We start from the raw sequence: 12,562 nt of genomic DNA on the forward strand, positions 1-12,562 counted from the left end.
CGGAGCCCCAGTGGGTGATGCATTTATTAAATATACAATATTAAATATTAACTGTGGGAGAGAGGCCGGTCATGAAGAGTTCACTAAGCACTGGAATGTGCTAAGGACGGGGTGCACAGCGCATTTATCGAACCTGGCGACCCCACCCCACGCGTCGGGACACCCCCGGCGGCCTCGCGCCTCCGCTCCCACGTGCGCGGGCCCTTTAAGGAGCGGTCACGCCCCAGCGGTCCACGGTGACGTCACGGCCCACGCGCCCCCCCGCCACGCGAGGAGTGGCCGGGGTGCCCCGCCCCGCGGTGACGTCACGCGGCGGCGGCCCGGGGAATGACATCACCTGGGCGAGTGGCCGGCGGGCGGGAGCTCGCCGCAGTGTCCCCGCGCCGCGGCCCCAGCGCAGCCGCCGGCCGGAGGCGGAGGGACAGCGGGCGGCGGAGGCGGAGCAGGGCGGGGAGCGCGGCCGCGGCCCCGCGCAGCCCCTCCGCCGGCAGCATGGCAGCGGGCGGCCGCGCCGGCAGGTACCGGAGCGCTATAGCGGGGCGGCAGCGGCTGGGGAGGGGCCGCGCTGGACCGGGAGCGGCGGGGGGAGAGGGATCGCGGTAGAGCGGGGGGCGCTCGGGAGGAGCCGGGCGGGCGGGGGGCTCGCTATAGCGGGGGTGCGGCCGGTGGCCGGGGGGGGTCGCGGGTGGGTGGCACCGGAGAATGGGAGGCGTGTGAGGGGGGCACGAAGAGGAGGGGTGCGGGGGGAAGGGGCCGCGCTATAGCGGGGGTGCGGGGAGGGGGCGCACCGGACCGCGGGCGCGTGCGGCGGGGGGATGCGAGGGGATGCGAGGGGATGCGGGGGGATGCGGGGAGCGCCGGGGCGGCGGCCCCGGGACCGGGCGGGGGCAGCGGGATGCGCTGGAGCCCGGGGGGCTCAGCCCGGCCGGGGGCTCCGGGGGCAGAGCCCGCCCCACGCCCCGGTGCGCCCCGCTGTGTCCGCGCCCCGCTCCATCCCCGCCGTTGTACCGGGATGTGTCCGCCCCGCTCCATCCCCGCCGTTGTACCGGGATGTGTCCGCCCCGCTCCATCCCCGCCGCTGTACCGGGATGTGTCCGCCCCGCTCCATCCCCGCCGCCGTACCGGGATGTGTCCGCGCCCCGCTCCATCTCCGCTGCCACTCCCGGACCCCGGCTCCCCGCTCCGCTCTCGCTGCCCCCGCCCCGTCCCTCCGACGCTCCCCGAGCGCGGTCCCGGCGGGGCCGGAGCGGCTGCGGGGCCGTGCGGGTTCCGCCCGTGCCGGGCGCTGCTCGGTGGCACCGCCGGTGGCTCCCGCAGCTCCCGCTGGCTCCGGGCGCGTTGGATGCTCCGCTGGTGGAGCCGGTGCCGCCCGCGGAGCGGCATCGCCGGGTGCGGGTGTCGGAGCGTTCCCGTGCGCGGTGCCGATGCCGGGGACACGGCTGTGCCCCCCAAATACTGCCTGCTCCCACCCCAGACACCGGGGTGCCTTGTCCTCCGCCCCCCTGAGCCTCTCAGCAGCGCGTTCTGCCCGCTGCCATCGGCTGTGGGGCGGCTCGGTAGCGAGCGAGGGACGCGGGTCCCCCCAAAACCACCCAGGTCCCCGTGTTGGGGGTGACTCCCCCTGTGCTGGGGCAGCGACACCAAAGCTTCCCGTTCTGAAAAGGGAATCGGCTCCGGGGTGGGGACAGCCCCGGAGTCACGGAGGGACGGCCCGGGCTGACAGCAGGTGGTGTTTTCCATCTGCCCTCGGGGATTTCAGCTGAAATCTCGAGCCCGGGGAGGTGAGGATTTACACAAGAGCTGGCCCCGGAGCCTCCGTGACACCGAGCCAAAATTTGTCACAGTGAGGGTGAACCCCCCCACCCCCGCAATAGGAATAATGATTAATAATGTTTGTGCTTCCCCAGGAGGATCCCAGTCCAGGGGCAGGCGAATGTGGGATGAGGGGGCAGTGGGGTGTAGAGATGACACCCCTGGGATCGCGCTGGGATTTGCATCCCGGGGACAGGGGACATCTCTGCTCTTGGGGTTCACCCTCTCCACACCCTGGAGGCTTGGCTCCACGAGAGCCCTCCCTGCAGGTGGGAGGGAGGAGCGGTTTTGTCTGGGAGTTTCAGCCCTTCCTCTAGCGGGAGCACCCCGGAGTGAGGGGAGTGTCCCTGGAGCGTGGCTGCTCCCGCGGGCGAGCCCCGCGATCTGCAGGGATGTTCCCGTGGCGCTGCTGCTCCTGTGGCTCCTGTGGCAGCGCTGGTGGAGCTGGGCTTGGCCAGGACTGAACACTGGGATGGGTGGGATTTTCCCCTATAAATCACGTTTGGGGGCTGTGTTCCTGTTGGCTGGGGGAGCTGTTTGTGTGACCTGGCCGGGGTCTGGCTGTGGGATTGGGCTGCTCGTCCCTGTGAGAGCCCCCAGGGAGGGCAATGGGGCTGGAGCTGGGCACGAAGGCTCTGGGGTTCCAACCATCAGCAAGGTGTGTGCTGGTGAGGGGACCCCCTGCCCTCCCCAGGGGCAAATCCCCCCGCTCTGCACACTCAGCAGTGGGAAAGATGTTAATTGTTCCCTGCCAGATTGACTTATAAATTAACATGTTTGCTGGCACTCTCCTCCTCCTTCCTGTGCGTGGTAAAGGCCCATATTTCAATTGGGGGAAAGTCATAAATGCTTTGAGTAATGCAAGAGGAGCTCCAGCTGAAGCTGTGCCCCCGAGGGGTGAGGGGACAGAGGGTCCCTGCAGCAGAGCTGCTCAGGGCTCAGCTGTGGGGGATGGAGGGGACGAGCAGGGGGGTCCTCGTGTCCTTTTCTGGTTGTGCTTTGGCATTGGCCTCACTGCAGGACAGGGCTGGGCCCTTTGTGCCCTGTGTCTGTCCCTGTTCCCTGAGGATCCTGGGCTGGTAAATGTAGGTTTGGTAAACAAACCTCTCCCTGGGGCATCCCTCCCGTGTCCTTCCGAGGGGAGAGGGTTTGCTCTGCCTTTTTCTGGATGGAAGGAGTAACCAGTGTGACACCTTCCCTAAGCAGAAGAAGAAAAGTATGGCTTTGCTCTCTCTCCAGCAGTGTGGATTCCTGTCAGATTGTTGGGAACAGAGCTGGGAATGAGGCTGAGGTGGGAGTACAGCTGAGGTGTAGCCAGGTGATGTCCCAGGAGATGAGGTGGCCGCACCCCAGGGAAACTGAGGCTGGGGGGGAGGGGGTGTTTGCACAGGAGCAGCTCTGAGGGGCTCAGGCTGTGCTGAGGGACCCCAGGGCTGGTTTGGGGGTCAGACCCCGACCCGAGGCTGCTCTGAGCCTGGGGATCCCTCCCCAGGCTGGCATTGTGCAACCCTGCCCAGCCTGTCTCTGGAGCAGAGTTACTCCAGGTAGTAGAGCCTGGAGCAGTTTGTGTGCTCCCCACTGGGCACCCCATCCAGCTGCTCTCCCCTGAGCAGAGTTACTCCAAGTAGTAGAGCCTGGAGCAGTTTGTGTGCTCCTCACTGGGCGCCCCATCCAGCTGCTCTCCCCTGAGCAGAGTTACTCCAAGTAGTAGAGCCTGGAGCAGTTTGTGTTCTCCTCACTGGGCGCTCCATCCAGCTGCTCTCCCCTGAGCAGAGTTACTCCAAGTAGTAGAGCCTGGAGCAGTTTGTGTGCTCCTCACTGGGCGCCCCATCCAGCTGCTCTCCCCTGAGCAGAGTTACTCCAAGTAGTAGAGCCTGGAGCAGTTTGTATGCTCCCCACGTGGCGCTGGGGGTGGGTGTGAGCTGTGGCCTCTGGGCTCTCCTTGAACTCGCTCTGTTCCTGGCTGGAGCAGCTTTTCTTGGCACTGCAGAGATAAAATTGGGAGTGCAGGAAGCCGAGCCCAGTCAGTGTGGGCAGTTGGTAAGGAGAGGTTACTCAGTTGCATTGAAAGATGCTGCTAAGTGCTTTAATCCACAGTTGCTGCACTTTGAGCTTTAAATTCTTCTTATATGAGTTGATAAGAACATGCATATTATTCATAACTCTCTCCTCAAAAAAAGGGAAATCTGTAAGTGACTTGTGTTAAATATCAGTGGAGAATGTGCCTGCCTTGCACTGCAATAATCCCTTGCCTTGGCCAGCTGCCTCCACCCTGTGCCTCCTGCAGAGATGGGGGTCAGGGCCTGGGGGCTTTGCTCTGGCCTGCTCTCTCTGGGCAGAACCCCCAGGACACAGATTTTATTTTTTTTATATTTGCAAGTGGAAGGAGCCAGCCGGGCTGGGCAGCTCCTGGCTATGTCAGAATTGCTTTTTAAAACCTCTGGTCGATTTTAAACCTGTGAGCCCTGCAGTGGAAACCCTCGGACCTGCTTCCTTTCTGTAAAGTTTATTGCACAATAAGCTGGAACAATCTGCAGGCTGTGTTTGCTAGACCTTTCTTTTTACTCTTGTCCTCTCTTTCTGATTATTTTCTTTATAACTTGACCAATTTTTTTTTCTTGACATCAACCTAGGAAACTGAAAATTGTCTTTTATTTCCCCCCATCTTTCAACTCATAAACCCTCTATTGTTCTGGTCTGATCTAACACAATTTTTTTGGACTTTTTTTTTTTTCCCCCCTAGCTTGGGTATCACGGTCTTGCCTTGGTAATTTATTGAGTTTGGTGCTCCTGTAGCAAAGGCTGCCTGTGCTGGATGATTTGCTCATCCCCCAAGCCCGTGCTGAGCTGCAGGTCCTGCACACAGATGGCCTGTCCCCCTGAAGCCCCAGCATCCTCAAAAAAAAAAAAGAATTTTCAGAGCCACTTTGTCTTCTTGACATCACTCCATAAGGAGCTGGCTGGGAGGTGTGAGTTTCTTTGAACTTTATTTATTTATTTATTTTTCATAATCTCTGAAGCCTCTTGGCTCCCATCCTCCCTCCAGCTCCTGAGGGCTCTGGTGCAGGCGTGGGGAGAGGCAGAGGTGCTGCCCTGCAGAGGGAGGGGGTGGGAGTGGATCCCCCTGGGCTGCCTGGGTGGGAGCAGGTGCAGGGTGGAGGGTGGAGGAGCAGGGCAGGGGCTGTGCACACACCTGGAGGAGCAGCACAGAGTGCTCAGGGGTGCTCAGAGGTGTCCAGAGATGCTCAGAGATGTCCAGAGGTGTTCAGCTCTGTCCAGTTCTGTTCAGAGATATTCAGCTCTGTCCAGCTCTGTTCAGAGGTGCCCAGGGATGTTCAGAGATGTCCAGCTCTGCTCAGAGATGTTCAGCTCTGCTGCCTCTGGAGCCAAAGGAATCCTGAGGGTGAATCAGCCCAGCTCCTGGGAAAGGGGGACACACAGGAGCCAGCCTAAAGCTGAGATTTCTCCCCCTCCTGGGACTTGCTGGCCCCTCCTGGGACTGTCCCTGTCCCCAGAGAAGTGAGCCTTCACCCCATCCTGCTCCTGCTCTGCTCCTGGAGCTTCCCCTGGCTCTGTGCTGGGGTTTGGCAGCTTTGGGAATGGCTCTGCACAGCTGCTGGTGCAGAGGCAAGGCTGGCAGCCCTGCTGTGGGCACACCAGCCCTGAGGGTTTCAGCTTTCCTGCTCCCATGCGTTGCTATCACACTGGTGCAGTGAGGGTGTTGTACAACCAGGATCCATCAGAACCTCCATGCTCTAGTTCCCTGGCAACATTTGCACAAAATAAGAGCTGCTCTAGATTAGACAGCAGATATTAGTTTGTCTAAACAGGTTTAAAAACCTATCAAATTAAACTGGGCCAGGCAACTCGTACAATGTGTACACCTAAATTGGTTTAACATTTGCATGAATCAGATTAAATCAGGGCTGGGGGTGGTTTGGGTTGGGAAGCCTGTGGCTGTTTGTGCCCAGCTCCTGGAGTTCTCCCCTCCTGCTGCCGTGTCAGGGCTGGTTTTGCTCAGCAGCAGCTGCATCCCCTGTTCTGAGCCCATCTCACAGGTGGGGGCTCTGCCAGAGCAGGGGCTGTGCTGTCCCTGTGGCACTGGAATGTCTCTCCCAGCCCAGGGAGCTGCTTTGGCTGCAGCCACTGCAGGGGATTGCAGGGAGGGTCCCTCCCCCCAGGAGGGTTTTGCAGCTTGTTGGGGTTTGAGGAGTGAGGGGCTCCCAGGTGAAGCTGAACTGGGCAGTGCCGTGCTCAGGATCCTGCTGCATCAGCCCTGGAGTGTGATGGGTGTGGTGCTGGGGATGCTCAGGGGTCTGGGGTGGGATGCTGGGGATCCTCAGGGGTCTGAGGTGTGATGCTGGGGATGCTCAGGGGTCTGGAGTGTGGTGCTGGGGATGCTCAGGGGTCTGGGGTGGGATGCTGGGGATCCTCAGGGGTCTGGGGTGTGATGCTGGGGATGCTCAGGGGTCTGGGGTGGGATGCTGGGGATCCTCAGGGGTCTGGGGTGGGATGCTGGGGATCCTCAGGGGTCTGGGGTGTGATGCTGGGGATGCTCAGGGGTCTGGGGTGGGATGCTGGGGATCCTCAGGGGTCTGGGGTGTGGTGCTGGGGATGCTCAGGGGTCTGGGGTGGGATGCTGGGGATCCTCAGGTGTGCTCTGCTGAGCACAGAGCCTCCCCTGCCAGCCTGGTCAGCAGCACAACAGGAACAGCTGCTCTGCTCAGGGATGGTTTGCTGTGCTCCAGGGATGGGGGTTTGCACATCATCAGGGGATGAGTTGAGATGCACCAGATCCAAACCTCACAGCCAAGATCCAAGATCCTCACTGCAGAAAGGCCCTGACTGTCCTTTAGCTGAGCCTGCTTTGGGGTTTCCTGCTTTCCCTTCTCTCTGGGCAGTGGCGCAGGAGGTGATGTGGGTCCCTGGGTGCTCTGGGCAGTGCTCTCCATCTCCCTGCCATGGGAGCAGCCAGCACTGTGTGTGTGTGTGTGTCTCCTCAAGCTGCAGAGATCCCATCCTGGGCAAAGAGCTGCCTGTTGGGAATTCTCTGCTTTGTCTCTTTGTCATGCCCGAGCTGAATCTCACCATCTTTCTCTCTGATCTGTTGTTTAATTGTTTCCTTCGTGGTGCCCCTATATCCAAATCAGTGATGTGAGTAATTCCACAGCTGATTAAAGTCAGAAAGCTTTTTTCTTTGAAAGCTTTGATGGTGCTTCCCTCCATTTTGCTGTTGTGATCCAGCAGCGATGGACAGACCGTGCGTGTGTGCGTGCAGCAAAACCTGCAGCAATTCGGGATTTTTGCATTTTTTTAATCTAATCGTCAGCTCTGACATCATCAAGTGTTTGTTCTGGTTCCTGTGAATCACAGATGGGTGCTGCTGCTCCGGGTTTGCACTGCTCAAGGTTTCCCTGCTGCTGTTTCCTTTGTTCCCCGAGCCCTGCCCAGCACAGCCAGGTGTGCAGCACCACAGGTGATGGGCAGGGCTGTGTCCTGCTGGGGTCTCTGGGGCTCTTCCACCCCAAACCATCCCATTCTGCCAAGGGAATTCTCAGCTCCTGTGGTTTCTGCCACCCCTTGCTGCTCCTTGGGGCTGTTCCTGGCTGCTGAGCCCCCCAGCAAGGCTGGGCTGAGCCCCCATCCAGGCTGGGCTGAGCCCTCCCCCATCCAGGCTGTGCTGAGCCCCCCAGCCAGACTGGGCTGAGCCCCCCATCCAGGCTGGGCTGAGCCCTCCCCCATCCAGGCTGGGCTGAGCCCCCCAGCCAGACTGGGCTGAGCCCCCCCAGCCAGGCTGGGCTGAGCCCTCCCCCATCCAGGCTGGGCTGAGCCCTCCCCCATCCAGGCTGGGCTGAGCCCCCCATCCAGGCTGGGCTGAGCCCCCCATCCAGGCTGGGCTGAGCCCCCCAGCCAGGCTGGGCTGAGCCCTCCCCCATCCAGGCTGGGCTGAGCCCCCCATCCAGGCTGGGCTGAGCCCCCCAGCCAGACTGGGCTGAGCCCCCCATCCAGGCTGGGCTGAGCCCCCCAGCCAGGCTGGGCTGAGCCCTCCCCCATCCAGGCTGGGCTGAGCCCCCCAGCCAGGCTCTGGCAGCTCCCTGGGTGCTGTCCCTGCCCAGGTGAACCTGAGCACCTGCAGAGGGCAGGGACTGCTCTGGAGCCCTGGGCAGGGCTGGTGCAAGGCTGGCCCCTGTGGTGGCCACTGAAGCTGGGGATGGCCCAGCTGCTGTCCCTGTCCCTGTCCCTGAGCAGGTGGCAGCACTGGGGCTCAGCCTGGGCCATTTCATGCTGGACATCACAGAACCTCCAGCCCTGTCCTTCCCTCCAGTCGCCATTTCATTTTTCTTGCACGTTTATGTACAACCTACACTAACCTGTAAAAATTAGTTTAGGATGGCTGCCAAGAGAATCTCTGCAGTGCCTTGTGGGTAACTCCCAGTGAATTCCCATCAAAGCTGGAGTGTGAGGCTGCACTGGAGTTGTGAGGATGCCAGTCACCAGCCCTGGATTTAAAATTCAGATGGATGTGTAATGCTGCTCGAGCCTTCCTGGTGTCCCTGCCCTGCACACTCTGCTTCTCTAATGTCCTCTTACATTCTTCCAGTGCTTTGCTTGATTGTAAAATGCAACAGGTAGCAAATTGTGGGCAAGCCATGCTGGGAGGGAGAGTGGTTTCTGATAGCTTCCTCCCTGGAGAGAGCAACCTCCTGCCTCCACTGAGCCAGTGCCATATTTCACTTAAGGGAAAAGCCACTCTGGAACCCTTCCCCTCCACATCCTGCCCGAGCCACATCCTTATTCCAGGTGCTCTGATCTGGCTGTGCTGTAGGATTGGGGCTCATTCATTGATTCTGGCTGTGCTGTAGGATTGGGGCTCATTCATTGATTCTGTGTGTGCCCTGAGATTGGGGCTGATTCTTGGTCCTGGTTGTGCTCTGTGGGATTGGGGCTGATTCCTGATCCTGGCTGTGCCCTGTGGGACGGGGGTCTCTCCCTGATGTCCCCACATGCTCAGGGGTGTCTCCCTGCCCTGCTGGGGAAGGATGCAGTTCCCTTCCCCCTGTCCATTGCATGCTGCTGTTGATCTGGGTGCCCTTGGAAATCCAAAGTGCTTCTCTTTCTCTGTCACCAGTGCTTTTCCTCTGGAGCCCTGAGCCAAGGTGACTGTGGGGCTCCAAAGCAGAGCTGCTCAGTGCAGGGCTTGGCAGGGGTGCTGCTGATCTGCTGGGCATGATGGATCATTTCATTTAAATTTTACTGAAATATAATATTCATCTTGGTGTCACTGTCCCACCTTTATTATAGTTGACTGATAAACATCTGTAATCTGAAGCGACGCACACCCTGCCAGACACAGCCTGGGAGTAATGAACACATTTCTGGAGCCAGGAAAAGTGTCCCAGGGATGTGTCCCTGCTCTCCCAGCCCTGGCTGTACATAAAGCAAGAAGCCAGTCTGTTTTTCCTGGGTGTATTTACATCTGGCTGTTGGGTTCTGGGCTCTGAATGGGGGCAGTTGGATAGAAGCTGGTGTGTGATTTTGGAATGCAGCCTCTCCTCTCTCTGCTGAGGGTTCAGGGCACCCCAGTGAATCCCCCCATGCTGGGCAGCCTTTTCCACCCTGGGGTCACCCTAAAATCCCAGCTGGGTTTTAGCAGGAGGGATGCAGCTGTCCCAGGGTGCTGGGCCTGTGGCCTGGGGTGGTTTTGCCTTCTGCTGGAGCAGAGCAAGCACAGGAGCAGGACTGGCTCAGCCTGGCACTGAGGATGTTCCTGGGGCCAGGCTGTTTGGGGCTGCAGCACAGCCCTGTGTCCCACACATTGCTGCTCTCCCAGCTGGATTTCCCCCAGGCTGCTGTTCTGAGCTCTGCTGTGGGGCTGGGGTCACCTCCCTGCCTGGCACAGCAGGTGGGTCACCCACCCCAAAGCACAGGTGATGTGGCACCTGCTGTGCCCAGGGTGGATTTTCCTGCTGTGCAGCAGAGGGAGGGGACAGCTGCTGGTGCCACTGGGGCTGCTCTGCTTCCAGAGGGAGTGGTCCCTGGCCATCCTCTGGGGTCCAGCTCCTGCCCATCTCCAGGGCTGAGCTTCCCAGTGCCAGTGTGGGCAATGCCCAGCAGCCTCACACAAAGCTGCCCCCTGGGCTGCTCTCCTGGGAAGGGCTTTCCTCTGCCCCTGCCTCTGCCCCTGTCCCTGCCCCTGCCCCTACTCTGCCTCTGCCCCTGCCCCTGCCCCTGTCCCTGTCCCTGTCCCTGTCCCTGTCCCTGCCCCTGCCTCTGCCTCTGCCCCTGCCCCTGCCCCTGCCCCTGCCCCTGCCCCTGCCCCTGCCCCTGTCCCTGCCCCTGCCCCTGCCCCTGCCCCTGCCTCTGCCCCTGTCCCTGTCCCTGCCCCTGCCCCTACTCTGCCTCTGCCCCTGCCCCTGCCCCTGCCCCTGTCCCTGTCCCTGTCCCTGTCCCTGTCCCTGTCCCTGCCCCTGCCCCTGTCCCTGCCCCTGTCCCTGCCCCTGCCTCTGCCCCTGCCCCTGCCCCTGCCCCTGGCTCTGCCTGTGCTTCCTCCTCTGCATTTGACCCAGAACAAGCTGCATTTGCTGCTGGTTTGGGATTTCCTGCCTCCTCTGGTCCTTTCTGGCACCCAGGTCCTGAGACTTCCAGCCTCTTTCTATCCTTTTGCAAAACTTGCCTGGAAGAGGAAAATCCCTGAATCTAGCACCATCCATCTGGGATTGAGCTGCTCCACTGGGCAAGCCCTGGCTGTGCTTTGGGATGTGCTCAGAGCCCTGAGGAGAGCAGCCAGGCAAGACCCTCTGACTCCTTCCTGGAAGGACCTTTTGCACTGTGCTGATGAGAAGATTTATTTTTTCCAGCACAGCTTGTCACTCCGAGGGCTGAGGCTGACCTGGCAGTGATGCTCTGAGCAGAGCTGGGTGCAGTTCCCAGTTCCTGGGGAGGGATGGGGATGGAGCTCCAGCCATCACCCTCGTGTCTCACCCTGATTCCAGCAGGCTCCAGTGCCTGGGAGCACCTGTGGTGGTTTTTCACCCCTGGAGCTGCCCGTGCACCCCGAAGGCTGTGCTGATGTGAGGGGCTCAGGTGGGGCTCTCTGGGCTTTGGGGAGCACCACACACCTGCTGTGCTCTCGTGACAGATTCCATGTTTTATCCAGCCCTCCCTCTGGAAAGCAGCTTGAAAATCCCGGGCTGAGCAGCTGTCCCAGAGGAGGGAGCAGGAGCAGGAGCAGGAGCAGGAGCATCCCTCCCTCTGCACCACCCCCCAGCTGAGATGTGCTGCTCTAAAAATACCTGTGAGGTGCTTTGAAAGGAGGAGAAGGGAGGTGGGAGGAACTGAAGTGTTTCTTACAAGAGAGAAAGGTGAATGAAATCCTTGGTGGCTCTCACAGCTGAGGCTGCTCATCCTCGGGAGTGAGGATGGGCACACGTGGGTGCCTGGGGTGACAGGGAGCTGCACCTTGGGCTGGCTGAGCAGGGGCTGAAGGCAAGACAGGCCCTTTTCATGCTGGACTTTCCATTTTCAGCTGCAGGGTCTTCCTTGTGTGACCCCCCTGGGGCATCGTCCCCAGTGTCCCACCCCACCCTGTGCTGAGTGCCCCCTTGTCACGGGTGGGGGACCTGGCTCTGCTCTGGGGGACTGGGGCAGCCCTGGTGCACTGGGGGGAAGGGGGGGGACACAGCCGCTGTCCCTGGGCTCTGGGACAGACACAGCCGCTGTCCCCGGGCTCTGTCCCCAGGGCCGCTGTCCCCTGGCAGCTGTGGGTTTGTGTTTCCCTGCTGTAGCAGCAGGGCAGGCTGTGATTAGGCTGGGCTGTAGTTGGGTGTGATGCCTGTAACCTGATCTCCCATCCCGGGGCTTTGTTCTTCACTTACCCTTGAGCTCCCGGCTCCCGGTGAGCTCCATCCCTCTCCACGGCCCATTTTCCATCCTCCATTCTCTCCTGCTCACAGATGCTCTCGGGGCAGGGCAGGGCAGGGCAGCTGGCACTGTGTCCCCTGGAGTCCTGTTCTCCCCCAGCCCCTCTGAACCGTCCCTTGAGCAGCCTTTATGGGGGGCTCAATTGCAGGTTTTTCTAGGAAGTATCAGAGGAGCTTGTGGTCCTCACATCAGGGCTCTGGAACACTCTGCAGAAAGCTTTAATCTTAAAATAAAATCAAAGCAATGCTTTCAACTTGGATTTTCTTTGGAAGTCACTTTATTTTAAACCCCTTTTTTTCCCTGAGTAGTCCTTTGGGAGTGAAAAGCCCATATCATGAAATCTTGCCTATGTAAATAATTTTTGAAGTCACAAGAAGAGTGTTCTGCTCAGTGCCCTGTGCCCAGGCAGTGCTGAAGGTGCTGGCATCCCTTGGGTCCTGTCTGTCCATCCCATTCTGTCTGTCTGTGCATCCCTGCTCGCAGCCACAGCCCTTAGTGTGGATCCTGGCAGGGCACAGGGACCTTCGGGGCTGCTGCAGTCACAGGATCTGGAATATCCCAGTTGGATGAGAGAGCCTTTGGAAGGGCTTTGGAGCAGGGGGCAGGAGCCAGGAAAACCCAGAGTGGGGATGGGATGGGATGGGATGGGATGGGATGGGATGGGATGGGATGGGATGGGATGGGATGGGATGGGATGGGATGGGATGGGATGGGATGGGATGGGATGGGATGGGATGGGATGGGATGGGATGGGATGGGATGGGATCAGCGGATGGGATGTCCCCAGCAGTGACATTCCCCTGTCCCCACAGTCCCAGTGTCCTGCCTG

The 12,562-nt window shown here is 60.3% G+C and overlaps 1 protein-coding gene across 1 annotated transcript in view; it reads left to right on the top strand.

Annotated features, from left to right (window-relative positions):
- The first annotated feature begins 336 nt into the window (after positions 1 to 336).
- The window catches only part of PTPRS (protein tyrosine phosphatase receptor type S), a 149,422-nt gene continuing 137,196 nt past the window's right edge, over positions 337 to 12,562 (top strand). Inside the window, exon 1 of the mRNA XM_079328149.1 lies at positions 337 to 518. The gene's annotated coding sequence lies outside the window, so the exon portion shown is untranslated. The remainder of the gene's footprint in view (positions 519 to 12,562) is intronic.

Source organism: Erithacus rubecula, assembly GCF_903797595.1.
Source record: "Erithacus rubecula genome assembly, chromosome: 28".
In the NCBI taxonomy this organism is placed as follows: domain Eukaryota; kingdom Metazoa; phylum Chordata; class Aves; order Passeriformes; family Muscicapidae; genus Erithacus; species Erithacus rubecula.